General features: G+C 39.6%; 1 protein-coding gene across 2 annotated transcripts in view; it reads left to right on the top strand.

Annotated features, from left to right (window-relative positions):
- Positions 1-15624, top strand: part of LOC120745664 (protein FAM214B) — a 28810-nt gene that overhangs the window by 998 nt on the left and 12188 nt on the right. The window contains exon 1 of one of the 2 annotated variants that reach the window (XM_040050717.1): positions 11342-13101. The exons of the other annotated variant lie outside the window; for it this stretch is intronic. The gene's annotated coding sequence lies outside the window, so the exon portion shown is untranslated. Of the gene's footprint in view, positions 1-11341; positions 13102-15624 lie in introns of those variants that run through there. 2 annotated transcript variants of the gene reach the window in all.

The following is a 15624-nucleotide window of genomic DNA, read 5'->3' as shown; positions in this document are numbered from 1 at the left end:
GCACTTGGGAGTTGCATTGCATCATGCATTGAAGAGTATTGATGATGGCACAGAACCTTTGTCACATGCATATGCAAATAAATAAATAAATATATAAATGTAAAAAATCAATGAGTCCTATATTGCACTGTTAATATGCTAGCTGCAGTGCACCATCTCTCATTGTCCTGACAAGCAGAGCATGAAGGCAATGACATACACATTAGGCATGTGTGTGCAGTCGCACACTGCATCATCTATAAAGAACACGTGCATATGGGAAAACAGCAGCTGTCTTACATGTATGGAAACTACAGATTTTTGCACACACATGCAGCACACACTGCAGCACCAAATACAGCTGCGGCTCATTATTCTTCTTCTCTTGCTTGTCCATGCATTGCTCTGACAGCCACCCCCCACTATTCTGTCTGGGAGAAAGCAGTGGGCTTTTGTCCTCAGCTGAGTGTGACGTCATGTAGATCTTTGCTGTATCCAGCCCCGAAGGCAAGATGCATGTTGTTCAGCAGGCCTGGGTCTGGGCTTGTCCCACGCTCAAACACCTTTTACTTAAGTTCCCTCATGCTTAGGTACACAAGGACAATTTATAAAAAAAAAAAAAAAAAACCCACAAAATGAATTCAGTCTATTCAGGTGAGATAGAGAAACTTGGATAATCCTCTCACATTCAAAGAAAAGGAAGAGAGGGAGTGATCAAATACAAGAATGGATAAGTGTATCAACCTCCTTGCATGAAAAGAAAATAGCCAGAGGAAAGCCCCCGTCGTGTTGTTGGGGTTTTTTTCTGCTTCAAAATATTTAACAACCAACACATTCAGCCAAATTAAATGAAATCAAATTGCATGCTTCTGTGCATACTAAGCAGGCAAGAACATTGAGTTAAGCAGAAGTAGGATCATGAGTAACAGTCTGTTTTTCAATGGTAGTTTGGAGGGCCACCCGTATCTATTTAGGCTAAGGGAATGAATGGTTCTGTCGGAAGAGAATAAAATAAAGTCCACAAAAACAACATTACATACTTTACACTCTATCTTTGAGCAAATCAAAAATAACTTTTGTATCATTTGTCTTATGGTGGTTTTCGTCTTTGATCACGATTGTTCTTTAGCATTTCTACCTGGCAGCAATTTGATTGTCTGTGTAAAAAGTGGGGGTGGCTATTAAATGCGTTGAGCAGATGAAGGCTTGTTGATGAAGGCTTGTTGTCAGCTCTCCAGTGTATCTCGGCAGGATTTGATGCCAGAGATTACAGATGATTGTGTGGGTTAGATCGAGTACTCAGCACTACTCTGGGGCTATATTGATCTCTAGTGTGTATGTGTGACTGAGTGTGCCCAAGCACGACTGTGCTCTATCCTTATGGGAGCTAAATTATGTTTATTGAATAACAATAAACAAAAAAATACTAGGCATAAATTGTTAGCTTTAAGAAAAGAGGAATGCAACAAATAAATTTAGATAATAAGTATGCACAAGAATTTGATGTGACTTGTGGTACTAAACCACAGAAAGCAGTGACCAGCTGACAGGAATAGTGTTTCTCATTTTAAAATGCAGGGAGACTACCACTGTTGGGTCTTCTGAATAGAGTTTTCTTTTCTTCAATGTCACTTTGGGATTCTACTTGATAATTAAAAAAAATCTATATGCAATGGACAAGATCAAACTCAAGGATGAAATCTCTGTGATCTCAGGTCGTCAGGTAGCACTGCACTGGTGGCGCATATGACTCTGGAAATGACTGCATAGGCTTGGGAATACTTCTGACAACCACTATCAGTATAACTAAACATGATTCATCCCCATATGGAAAACATATATATAAATCTTATAAAGTTTGTATCTGTCTTGTGTGAAACTTGTATGAAAAGCATACAACACTGAAAACAGATATAAGATCCCTTGAAAAATTATATAAATGAAACTTGTATGTTTTGGATACTTACTAAAACAATATATGAAAGTAATGAGAAAGCGGCCACTTTCATGAGTAAATCATATAAGTTTTTACTATTTCTTTTCCATATGTGTCAGTAAATCTGAAGTCAAAATTCTACCACGCAAAAGAAAACAATAATAATAATACATTTTATTTAAAAGCGTCTTTTAAGACACCCAAGAACACTTAACAATAGAATAAAACACAGGACAATGTCAAGACAAAGAACAATAAAAAAAAAAAATGTGAAAAAATAAAATAAATAAGATCGTCTCTGGGACTGACTTCATTTATAAAGAACGGACCAAAGTTTAAAACTATCCTGTGATTTTAATAACCAAAGTATTCTTTTTTTTTTTTTTTTTTTTTTTTTTTTTTTTTTTAAATTGGTCATTATTTTTCCCAGGGCTAAATAGGAGAGGCCACAGTTCAAAAGCCAGATTCTGTAACAGCGTATGAATCAATTAGTGCATATAGCCTGGGTAAGTTGCACATCTATGACGGTACCATTAATGCCATCCATATATCTCTTTCAGGGAAGGCCTTCAGTATTGCATAAAGATGATGTACAACCTCACTCAGAATGAGGAAACATTTTTGTTTTTAAATGTACAGCAGCTGGGCTCCTCATTTCCCAAACACTTACAAAGTGTTGTAAAAAGAAGAATTAATGCAACAGAGTAGAGAAACACGCCTTTGCCCCAGCTTTGGAAATATCCTTACCTGACTTTGTCCAGAGAGCATGTGTAAAAAGGGCTTGGTAAACACATTAACCAAACTTATTTTCAATCTTACCATTAAAGGTCACACAGTCCTCCTAACAGTCTACCAGTAAGAGGAAGTGGTTAGTTCTCTTGCAATCATACAGTGTCCCTGTGTTTCTATTACTGTAGTTTTCAGAATAATCAATGTGGAGGTTATTGAAGAAAATGCCAAAGAATTCTGTGATCTTTGGAATAAGTTAGCAATGTTACAGTGGTGGTCACGGATAGTCAGAACTGTGACAGCTTTGCAATTATGAAGACTCAGGAATTATAAACAGGTCAAGTGTATATTAAATGTTGCTCAAACAGCCTAAAAGTGTTCACATGTTCCAGTTTGCCTTCTTGTCAATCTAAGATTTTACTTTTGATTGCTCTTGTAAAGGGAAGATACTGCGTATTATGCTGGAGTGGCTTGAATGACACATCTAAGGTTTCATCTAGAGTGGAAGCAGTTTGCAGTGACACGGTAGAGCAAAGTGAATTACATTCCACAACTTCAAGTAACTATGGGTGAAATAACTGCTGGTGATCAGTATTTTAAAAAATAAATAAATGATCTCAAATACATATATTTTTGTTATACTAAGCTGCTTTGGTGTCTGCTCTAAGTTAAGTATGTAACATCTTTTATAAATGACAGACGTGTCTCCAATTCTGTGTATATGTGTGTTATATAGGCTTTATATGGGCATTCTAAATAACTATGCAAATAGACAAACCAAAAATTATTGTTGCAGTATGTACAGCTCTAGAAGAAACATAATGATTGTCAATAGGAAATTGTACTTAGAAGTCAGTATAATCTGATGCATTTTAAAACTACCTTAAATAGTTGCCAATTAACTTCACAAAAAGTGTGTTAAGCAATAATAGGAATTGAAGATACTCAGTAGGTTTTTCGACACATGTTGGAGAATTACACAGTTGCGTTTTTTGGCTTAGGGTAAACTCAAACGAACTCCATGATGTTGAGATCAGTGCTTAGGCCTTACCCATCTGTTACAGAACACTTTGTTTTTCTTGCCACCGAACATAGTTTTTATGACACTGAGTGCAGATTGAATTTGGATAAAGTCACAAGCTTCCATGATGGTATTGCATCATCTAAAGTACTTGAAGCATTTGTAAATTACTCTAAGCTGTCCGTCCCACATTGCTGCTTGCTTGCTTTACAGAGGCTCAACCAAGACAAGTTCAAACTTTTGTTCCTTCGGAGAAAATATCTCCTAACCTAGACCTTTTCAAGACCATTGACAACACAGTTGTGTTGCCAAGTTTGATAAATGACCTAGGAATGACCGTGGTATTGATAGATTGTTAAGCTCTGCAAATATTGGTGTGGCAGGCCACTCCTGTTGATGTATTTGCCTCCCTCCTTGCAATGGAGGTTGCTTAAGTGTCATCAGGCTTTCATAACTAATCTAGTAAACTGTTGCCTTTTTGCTGTTAAACCTCCCACGTTTCTCCATAGCACTTCTTTGTTCTTTACAAAGGCATTCTGTTTCTGCCTATATCTAGTTTAAAACTCTAATGTTAACTTAAAGGGAAGCAAGGAAAACTGCTCCTTGTTACCACAAAGCTTATGTTCTCTTCTGAGTTTTACCCTCTTCTTCACCCTCTTCTGTTCTTGGTCCAAGGTGGTGGAATGAGCTATTGGAATCAAAAGAGCTTTCATTGCAGGAAAATCTTTCTCATTGTTGTATATGTCTCAAAGTGTCAAACTTATCTTGATCTTTGACCCAAATATTATGAGGATTTAAATGGATGTTCCTCCACATAAGTGAAAAAGAAAGCTGCAAGGCACCAGTGAAACAGATTAATCATCTAAAGCAGTCTAGCTGAGCTGGTCCTGTGCGGTATCGTTTTGAGCTGGTGGCTCCATCCCCAGTATCCCGTGAAACAGGAGGTGAGGCAATACAAAAGAACTGATTGAATCAGGATGGGATACTATCCTGTCATCTGCAGCCACTGCTGAGCCTCATGAGGGTCTGAAGGAGAACAATGGATTTTGTTGCTGCTGCAGCTCACCTGCTCCAAGGTTTGATCTGTTGTGCATTCAGCGATACTCTTCTGTGTATACTGATTTTTATTTGAGTTATTGTTGCCCTATTACCTTGAAGCAATCTGGCCATTCTCCTCTGACATGAACAACAAATTTGTACCCACTGCTAGTCACTAGATATTCTCTCTTTTTCATCATTCTTTGTAAACCGTAGATGTGACTGTGCTTGAAAATCTGAAATACCAGAACAGCCTGTCTGGCACAAACAGCATCACCATATTACGAGTCACTTAAGTCACCTTCCTTTCCCTTTCTGTTGCTCTGTTTCAACTTCAACAGGTCATCTTGACCAGGTCTTCATGCCCAACTGCCATAAAATATGCTTATAAGATATTTACATTTACAAGTAGCTGAACAGATATATCTAAAGAAGTGGCCAAGGAGTTATCATTTAGCATTTATAAATAAGTCTCCTTGAACAAAACATATAAACGCATTGTATTAATGTAGTCTTGTGAGTTAGTCTTGGAAAGAAGACGTGTAATCCTGTGCATGATATCGGTCACTTATGAGCTTTCCATTTTGTTCTTACTGTGTTGCCATTACTCAGGGGAACAAGTGTAGCATCAAAGCCCTCCATGTGTGCATAGTACATATTCCCATCTGTCTTGTGGTTTCTGGGTATGTAGGACACTCCTGACTTGCATGAAATTTTACACTAAATGGAAAAAAATGACTCCAAGGCAGCGACGCAGAGCTGATGTTTGCAGTATACCTGTATAGTGTAATTGGAAGTATGTAGGGTTTAATTTAAACAGTTTATTGTACATCACCTACCAAGTCTTAGATCTGCCAACATTAAACAAATATCCACAACAGTGTATTTCCTACAGCCTTGAGAGCATTGTAGCACTTTGTGTTGTTTGTATTTCTAAAATAGGCCTATAAGTGATTATCTCTGACTTTGCGTACTAATGGTTTGGTTGTGTTGGTATGCCATGAAACAAATGTTCTGTCTGTATGTGTGTATTACTGGCTCACCTTGCATGTCTCACCAGAGCAAGGGAAAAAGCTTTTTTGTTTTCTCCATACTGCATTGATAGTAGTTCTGAGCAGAATCCCTTCTGTGTATAGCCTGATGCAACATGCAGGACAAGCAGGCACCAATTAGGCTGAAGTGGACACAGGAATTATAGCAAAGGAGAGAGCAGAGGAATGACGTGCAGTAAACTTGAGCCAGGAGTCACACCGACGCAGCTTGTGACTTACTCAGCCATCAGGGTGCCTGTCCTGTATGTTTGGTCAGTTTTCTATAGACACACCACTCCCACTGCCTGGTTTTCTTTGGCAATGGATAATGGTCCTGATACAACTCTAATATGTCCCCATATTTTTACTTTGTGGCATAATATTCACAATATTATTTCCACTGCCCTGACTGCTTTATAATTTGAGTTGGAGTTTGTTTATTGGCCTGATGGGGAAAAAAAATATTGCTCATAGTTCTCCTCATTTCTGCTCTACCTACATATTGCATTTTTACAAAAAATAAATTTGCTGCTTGCTATTTATAACACCACAGACCCGATGTACGCAAATAGTGAATGTAAAATGGATTTACAAGTGTGTCAGTGTAGAGAGATTATTTTTGATCTCTCTCCACTGACTTTATTATGCTAAAATACATTTCTGGAACCAGATCATGTTTATTTTTAATGAAAGTATCTTAAAGTGGGTGTAGCCTAAAACAGAGAGCAACAGTTATATTGCCAAAGCTTCTCATTATTAAGTTCTGCTTAATAACCGCAAATGCGTGTGTGGATGTGTGTTAAATGGATCTCAGGATTAACCCTAGTCAGACGTCACTGTCTACTTTACACTGAAACATCACCAACATTTAAGTTGATGAGACGTCCTATGAATGTGTGTCTACCAACATGCTGTTATGCGACTGAATTCAACCTTTTTCTCTAAGTTTGTGTGCTTTGCTGCTTGTGTTTTCCTTTCATTCTGCTGTTGATTGCACACTTCCTGGAAAAGGTGGGTGTCAATGACCTCTAAGTGCCATCGTAATCTTCTCAGCCATCCGCTGTGGTTAGTAACCAGTTATCTGTCGGATTAACTGGTTAAATAGTGACAGTATGATTGTTGGATGAACTACATGGTATTTGTGTGTCTCCCCCCCCCCCCCCCCCCCCTTCACTGCCCAGATGGTACTACATTCAGCCTCTACCAGTCAGAATGGTGCAACACCACCATGCTATGTGAATTTCCTAAGCATGAAAGGCAAAAAAAGAATTGGTTCATACTGAAAGAAGATGGACAGGAAAAAAGTACCCGAAGGCTAGGAGAAGGAGGAGGAGACAGAAACACACAGTCACACACACACATTTCCTGTCCTGTGTGAATAGGCAACATATTTCTCTGGAACATTCCATCCTCTGAGCTGGCCTAGCCTGTCACCAAGACTCAGGGTGCCACACTCCTCCCCATCATATTTTCCCCATCCACTCGATTTCTTTCCTTTCATACGTTTTACATTATCTCACAGTGATATAATCAGAGTTCTGAAATGCGGTACGATTGATACACAGGAAATTGGTTTTAAAATGCCAAACAAACCAACAAAGTGAACTAATGTTATTTCAGGAATGATGTATAAGAGTCCAGAATGGGTTAAAATGAAATAAATAAATAAATAATCTTTTTTTTTTTTTTTAATTTATAGTTTATTTATTTAATTTGGGAAACTTACATTTTTTTTTCTACATGCTCTGCATTTCAGTTCAGTTATTTTGAATGTAAAAAGTGCACACCTTGTAGAAGTGCCCAGTCTCATTAGTCCACTGATGTGTAGAAAGATCATTTAATAAGAATGATCAACATACAGTATAGCTGTGTTTAATGTCAATGTTTTAAAACTACTTGGGCAGATAAACGTGTGTATTTTGTGAAATATCCTAAAGCGTTAATAAGCTTCTCAAGTTTTTGACCCACTGGCATTAAAAGACATGTTGCATCTTCCCTGCATTCATCAATAAGCTCTTACTCATTGTGGGTTCTCTACTCTCTACTACTCTGGCCTGACTTTTACATGACATTACGTGACTTGAGTAAACAGACTGCCCCTGTACACATCTGCGGTTTTTGTTTTGTTTTTTTAATCCTGTTGCTTCCGTCCTCCTTTATTGTCATGTTTACTTTTTGACCATAACAATTGTTTGACATCATATCTGTAATTCTGTTGATCCAGCTATTATAAGGTCATTACACTATGGAGCTGTATAATCGAACCATTGTGTTTAATTGGTCATATAGATCTAGCTTATTTGCTAGATCTATTTGCATAAAGTCAATTGATTACCCTACAAACAGAGAAAGCACCTGTACCTGAACTTTCTATCTGTGGTAAAGTCTGCTGTGGAATTATAGCACTCAATCAGGCAGGTAAAGACCTGCTTCAAAAGTGCTGGTTGAAATAAGAGCCGAAATGTTTGAAAATAGGAAACCTCTTATTGTCACTATGTATTTATAAACCTCTCTGCATTTAATCATCCTGTCTTCCTACCCTTACTCCAACTGGTGACGGCAGATGGCCGCCCCTCCCTAAACCTGGCTTTACTGGAGGTTTCTTCCTGTTAAAAGTGAAGGGTTTTTCCTTCCCACTGACGCCAAAGCGCTTGCTCATAGGAGGACATATGATTGCTAGGGTTTTCTCTGTTGTGTCATCGTAGGGTCTACTTCATAATATGAAAGCAGAACTAAATTCATCTACATACCAATTAGGTCATTAGTTTTGCTTTTAAAGAATTACATTTTACAGCTGAAGTTTTGCAGCACTAAAAAAAAGGAGGTTGTATTAAAAAAAAAAAAAGTTTGAAATTGCTTTAAATGTACCTTCACATTTCACCAGAGGACAAAAAGTGTGATAGTAATTATCAGCCACCCTGCAATACAGTGGGGCAAAAAAGTATTTAGTCAGCCACCGATTGTGCAAGTTCCCCCACTTAAAATGATGACAGAGGTCAGTAATTTGCACCAGAGGTACACTTCAACTGTGAGAGACAGAATGTGAAAAAAAAATCCATGAATTCACATGGTAGGATTTGTAAAGAATTTATTCGTAAATCAGGATGGAAAATAAGTATTTGGTCACCTCAAACAAGGAAAATCTCTGGCTCTCACAGACCTGTAATGTCTTCTGTAAGAAGCTTTTCTGTCCCCCACTCGTTACCTGTATGAATGGCACCTGTTTGAACTCATCATCTGTATAAAAGACACCTGTCCACAGCCTCAAACAGTCAGACTCCAAACTCCGCCATGGCCAAGACCAAAGAGCTTTCGAAGGACACCAGGAAAAGTATTGTAGACCTGCACCAGACTGGGAAGAGTGAATCTACAATAGGCAAGCAGCTTGGTGTGAAAAAATCAACTGTGGGAGCAATCATCAGAAAATGGAAGACATACAAGACCACTGATAATCTCCCTCGATCTGGGGCTCCACGCAAGATCTCATCCCGTACGGTCAAAATGATCATGAGAACGGTGAGCAAAGATCCCAGAACCACACGGGGGGATCTGGTGAATGACCTGCAGAGAGCTGGGACCAAAGTAACAAAGGTCACCATCAGTAACACACTACAACGGCAGGGAATCAAATCCCGCAGTGCCAGACGTGTTCCGCTGCTGAAGCCAGTGCATGTCCAGGCCCGTCTGAAGTTTGCCAGAGAGCACATGGATGATACAGCAGAGGATTGGGAGAATGTCATGTGGTCAGATGAAACCAAAGTAGAACTTTTTGGTATAAACTCAACTCGTCGTGTTTGGAGGAAGAAGAATACTGAGTTGCATCCCAAGAACACCATACCTACTGTGAAGCATGGGGGTCATCACTGCTCTCGAGAAGATCTGCATGGAGGAATGGGCCAAAATACCAGCTACTGTGTGTGCAAACCTGGTAAAGACCTATAGTAGACGTTTGACCTCTGTTATTGCCAACAAAGGTTATGTTACAAAGTATTGAGTTGTATTTTTGTTATTGACCAAATACTTATTTTCCACCCTAATTTACGAATAAATTCTTTACAAATCCTACCATGTGGATTCATGGATTTTTTTTTTTTTTCACATTCTGTCTCTCACAGTTGAAGTGTACCTCTGGTGCAAATTACTGACCTCTGTCATCATTTTAAGTGGGGGAACTTGCACAATCGGTGGCTGACTAAATACTTTTTTGCCCCACTGTATATGTACCTTAGTCTACCCTTTACTGGCAGACATATTCATGTAATTGTTACAGTCAAGTCAGAGGCATTGCATCATAAAGTTTGAGTGTATTTAAAGAAGTGAGTCATCAACATGCACCGGTGTTTGTAATACCCTTGCAAATATTATTTGTACATATTTTTTTTAGCTTTATGCTTCTTAACGGCTTTACTTCCACACGCAGACATGGACATCAAAACAGGAAGGAGTCTGTGCGTCTTTAAACAGGCACCATGCTCTTCTCTTCACACGTGCACACTTTTTGTTCCTCCACCTCCCCTCATTAATCCTTCCTTTTATTCACTCCCAGTTTGAGTGAGAGAGTTAAGGAGCTTGTTTTAGATATTTTGGTTTAGAAACACAGATTATTTATTTTTACGCGTCGTTTGTTTGTTTTTTTAATGCAGGTGATATGCATTGTAAATGTTGTTCCTGAGACTATATTACAAGCCATGTAACCCATAGAAACCCATTTAATCCAGAAAATGGAATAAACACAGCTGGTGTCACTTTGAGGGGCCTACAAAAACAAGACTTGTGTCAAGCAGCATTTCTCTTATCAAGGCTGAAAGTCCAGCCCCCTACGCTGCCATGTAGACATCAAAACAAACACTGCCATGCGCTCAAGTCAAAATTGCATCAGTGTGAGTTTTTGTTGGAATGTGAGTGTGTGTTTTCAATGCATCGTTTTCTTTTGCTCCACTCAATGCCATTGAATGGGGGAAGGTGTTCAGAGGGAAGACACACCCCTTTGTCGCCAAATATGGAAAGCAACGTTCACTCTTAAAGGGACAGCAGGGTGTAGTTGTCTTCGTTTGTTTGCGTTGAAACGGAGAATCTTAAACAGTAGGAACATAAAATCCCATTACTAGATTTCTTTACCAGCTTTTCTGTGAAAAGCAGCGGACGAATCACATGAATCTCATTTCAGTCTTCAGTTGTCAGTTTGTCTTGATCTGTTTCTTTTGCTTCCTCCTCCCCTGTCTACCCCCCTCCGCTCCTCCGCTCTCACCCCTATCCCCACATCTCTATATTTGGAGCTATGTGGCTGAAGACGTGTCTTGTTTTTCAAGCCACCTCTCTGCTAACTTTTACTGTTCACACACTCAAAAAGCCAAAAACAAACAAACCAAAAAAACAAGTGCAACCATACTATCACTCAGCCAAGGAACCACCTATGAATAAGTACATGTCAGTACATGGTCTATGAGAGTGGTAGAGATTAATTTTGTATGCAGGTTTATGCACATATTTATTCTGGTGGCAGGTAGGATCAAATTATGTGTGTGACAGATTTTTATTTTGTACAAGGATTTTTTTTTTAATTTTTTTTTTTAAGCATGAATCATTTGTTAAGGAGCCATAACCTTAGAGTAATTTGTTAAAAGAGACACCACAAAGCTTATGCCCAGTCCACCCTCTTGTAAAACAGAGACAATACAGAAACTCTGCAGTAAATTGGCAGGAATAAATATTCCATCTTGTTTTGGAAACAGATGAAGGGTGTTACAGATGGAAACTGAGTTGGAGGTAGAATTCCTGTAGATCAGGAGTCCTAGAGGGAGAGAAAGACAGAAAGTGAATGAAATTTAAAGTGACGAGTAGCTGTCAGTATGTTGGTCTCGCATGTCTCAACCAGTGTACATCTGATAAAAAGTCAACCCAGTGTTCCAAAATAAAAAAAATAAAGCATAGACAGGGAGGTGTGAGTGTGCATCTCCAGGAGCACTGGACAAAGAAGTGTTCTAAATACGTGTTGAATAAGCACTCGCTCGACAGCCTCGAAGATATATGTTGTGGTCAACTTTCTGTGCAGTTTCCACCCACTGTATGCGTGCTTGTGTCAGTAGTGCACTGTGCTGTGTGGACTTCAACAACACCAAACTGAAGTAGTTCTCGGGTAATCGACATCCTGCTCCTTATTAGCTCACAGATGCTGCAATAGTCACACACACACTCATAAGCACACAGCTGAGCGCTGCTCCTGGTCCTCTACTGATAAACTTTTTCACATGCACTTATTGCTCTATCAGTCCCACCACAGATAAGCCTTCTGCTTCATGCCTGCTTTTAATGTTCCACAGAGGAGCATTATAAGAAATAGGGAAGCAGAGAAAGGGGGAGGGAGTGATTGCATAGTTATTAGCAGGTTTATTTTCCAAGACATTAACTTCTTTTATTAACTGTTATTCTTTAACCAATTCAAGCACACATGCACAACTTTACATGTGGTTGACTGTACAAAGAAAACTCGTCATGCTTGGAGATGAGTTGTGTGTTTTAATACACACTTTACGCAAAGTGTTCTTAAAGCCTGCACTCTACTTTTGCAGAACATTCAAAGCTTCAGCAGGTGGGAGGGCTTATGGATACTCACACCTCCTCCCCCTTTGCAATCCTTTCCTCCAGCCAATCAGGGCTTCAGCCACTACAGCTGACCCCCCTTCTGGTGAGCCAATCAGTTGGAAGCATCCCCCCCCCCTTCCTCTCCCCTGTATGCCTTCACTGCTGAGTGAGCAAAGCATGCCTCACTCTATCAGCTGAGAGGAAACCAACAGAAAGAAAAGCGCACACACACACAACAGAGAGGATAGGATGGCTAGAAAGCTTAAAAGGAGGGGCCTGAAAGTACATAGAGGAAGAGGAGAAGTGGGAGGTGAGAAGGGTCTGTAGCATGCCAAATCGCTTTTGTATTCAAGATACTTTGGAGGTGTGCGAATGAGAGGAAAAAAACGGGAAAAGGGAGGACTCCGAAGAGAAAAGGCAAGGGAGGGAACCAGTGCGAAAACGGGGCTGCAAGTTTGTTGATGGGTTTTTCATTTGTGTATGTGTGACTGAGAGTGGAGAGAGGTAGACGGAAAGAAAACAGGATACATAGGGAGAGAGATAATTAGTGCATGCAGAAAAACTACTTGTCTTTCTTGCGACATTACCTATTTAGACGGAAGGAAGCAAAGACCGATGAGAAGCCAGGGAGTTAAGACCAATAAGGCACCCTAATCTAGTAGAAACAGAAATACACAAGAGGACACAGAGAAGAGACAACAGAGTCACCCCTCAAGAACACCTGATGAAATAGAGGAAGGAAGGGGAAAGACCGAGTGAGACAGCGAGATAATCTTTCTGCAAGGGTGAGTGAGACAAGTTCTCTTGGTGTGAAGTCAAGTGTACTAAAGCTGTTCCTGTTGATTGCTGTCATATTGTCAGCTGGGCTCGAATGACTCAATGTCTCCTAAAATGGCCACATGAAAGGCAGGCAGACAGATAGGCAGAGGGAGGGAGAAACAGAAACAGACCCTGTGTCAAAAAGGCATTCTCAGCAACTATGTCACTGAGCCAGCTTAGTTCAGACTGCAATTACTCTCCAGTCAGAATGCTGTGTGTGTGTGTCAACTCTAACGCTTTCTCGCTCTCGTTTATCAGTTTCACTGAACTTTACCTCTCTGTTGTGTTCTGTCTTTCTTTGCCACTTCCTGTCTTCTGACTTTTTGTTTAACATAAACACATTCACAGACTTGGTGAGCTGCCATTTCAGTCCCTTGTGAACTGAGACTATAGTAATCTAATCAACAGCTGGTTGTTTGTAGAAACACCCAGTAACTTTTTCTTGTGGTGTTTTTTTTTTTTTTTCTCTCTCTTCTTTTTTCCCTCCTCTCTGTGTTTGTTTATCAGCCTTCAGGCAGAGTACAGGCATGGGAGTAGTTTGGGTGGGGATCTGCTAAAACTTGGTGAGACAATCAGGACATTTGGGAGGTTACCGACTTCATTCTGATGCTATCACGCCTCTAGATTGACCGAGGACATAAAGAGGTCAGAGTGCATTTGACCACCTAGAGATAGGGTTTCACAAAAGCCAAAGATGTTGTGTCACTGACTGAAAACAAACTATTTTACCTCTTTAGAAGGGTGGGCAATTAACCCTATCCCATGGTCTTTTTTTTTAATCTTGCAAGCTGGGAAAAAAATCATCGATTTTACACAGTTGGCATAATGCCACTGTGAAGTCTTTGTATGCCTCTGGAAGAAGAGAGACCAGAAATTTACCATTAGCTATCCCAGTTTGATTTTTTTTGCTTCACACTTTTCTCTGAATCCAAATGAATGAATGAAATGAGGGAGCAGGACAGCAGTGCAGTGGTTAGTACTGTTGCCTCACAGCAAAAAGGTCCTGGGTTTGAATCGAAGAGTGTGGTTTCTGTGTGGAATTTGCGTCTTCTCCCTGTGCCTGTGTGGGTTCTCTCGGAGTACTCCAACTTCTTTCCAGTCTAAACACATGCAGTTTAGGTTAACTGGTGATTCAAAATTGGACGTAGGTGTAAATTCAAGTGTGACTGGCTGTCTGTCTCTCTATGTTAACACTGCAACCTGTCCATGGTGTATGATTCTTCTCACTCTATGATAGCTGGAATAGAAAAATGTTATGGATAGCTAAAAAACTAAAACGTGTGCTTTTCCTGTGTTACCTGCAAAAATTCCCAGTTAACAAAATGTTTGTATTCTAATAAAAGCATTTCTATACTAAAAGAAGTGAATCTTCACAGCCGTAAGAAGGTCAGCTGTTTTTATCTGAGGACTCCACCTATGAGAAATTGTAACTGTCGAAGAGCATGCAGTAAAAATATCTAAAGTATACAGTAGCTTTGTTGTTCTTCAAATCAGTTGAGGGTTGAAAACAAACCCAAGCCGTTGCAGGATTAAATTGCTAGGTTTTGAGTCTGATCTTTGACATCTCCATAGATTTTACTGGGAACTGCTTTTAGGTTGCATGATCACTTACCTCTTAATGACATCTTTCTGCATTCATTTCTTTATGTATAGCCCAGTGGTTTGACATCCCCCTTGTTATGCCAAAAACAGTTCATGCCCCTCACCACACAAAAAATCAAGCCACAAATCCCACAATTTTATCAGTTTCTAAGAATAAAAAAATATGAATATCCATATTCAGCTGCATCAGGAAACTATTATTGGTTTGTTTTCTCTAAAATAGTTTATTCACCTTAGTTTCAATTCATGTTTTTCTCTTCTATGGGTTGTCTTGACCTTACCAGGAGTGGCTCCACGTCCCAACATTAATGCCCACCCCACCTTTTGAACATGACTGTTATAGCTTAAGTGTGTTTTCAAGGATGTAGTCCATCCATGTGCAGCTTTGTTTGCAAGAAACCACAGGGTGTTAAGTGTACTTTTGCCTGTTTTGCAGATGTTTGGTACTTGCCACCCACATTACTGATGGGTGTCTAGTCTCATAAGCTCTGATTAGTCTTTCAAGTGGAACTAAGAGTGTATGTGTAAGCCATATGCCTTATTGTTAGCAATTACCACATCCCTAACACCACCTCCCATAATGATCGAGTCAAACTCTTCTGGGCCTCTTGATGGGCTATAAGTCATCTGACCCAACACTGTTGGCATTCAACCTCATGACCACAATCTTCTTTTCCCTGGAGGATGCTCATAGACTGACACAGTGGTTGCCTATGTGTTGAGTGTTGTGCATTCCAATGAACACATACTTATACATATTTCAACACACATAACCGAAATGTCTCAAAGAAAAGTAACTTAATACAAACGCTAAATAACAATATATGATAATGTGACTATTGCTTAGGTTGAAAAGTTGGAAAATGGTAATTTTTCCAGGAGGTTCC

Source organism: Simochromis diagramma, unplaced genomic scaffold, assembly GCF_900408965.1.
Source record: "Simochromis diagramma unplaced genomic scaffold, fSimDia1.1 OVJJ01000131.1, whole genome shotgun sequence".
NCBI lineage: Eukaryota > Metazoa > Chordata > Actinopteri > Cichliformes > Cichlidae > Simochromis > Simochromis diagramma.
This window is presented reverse-complemented; position numbering and strand designations above follow the sequence as displayed.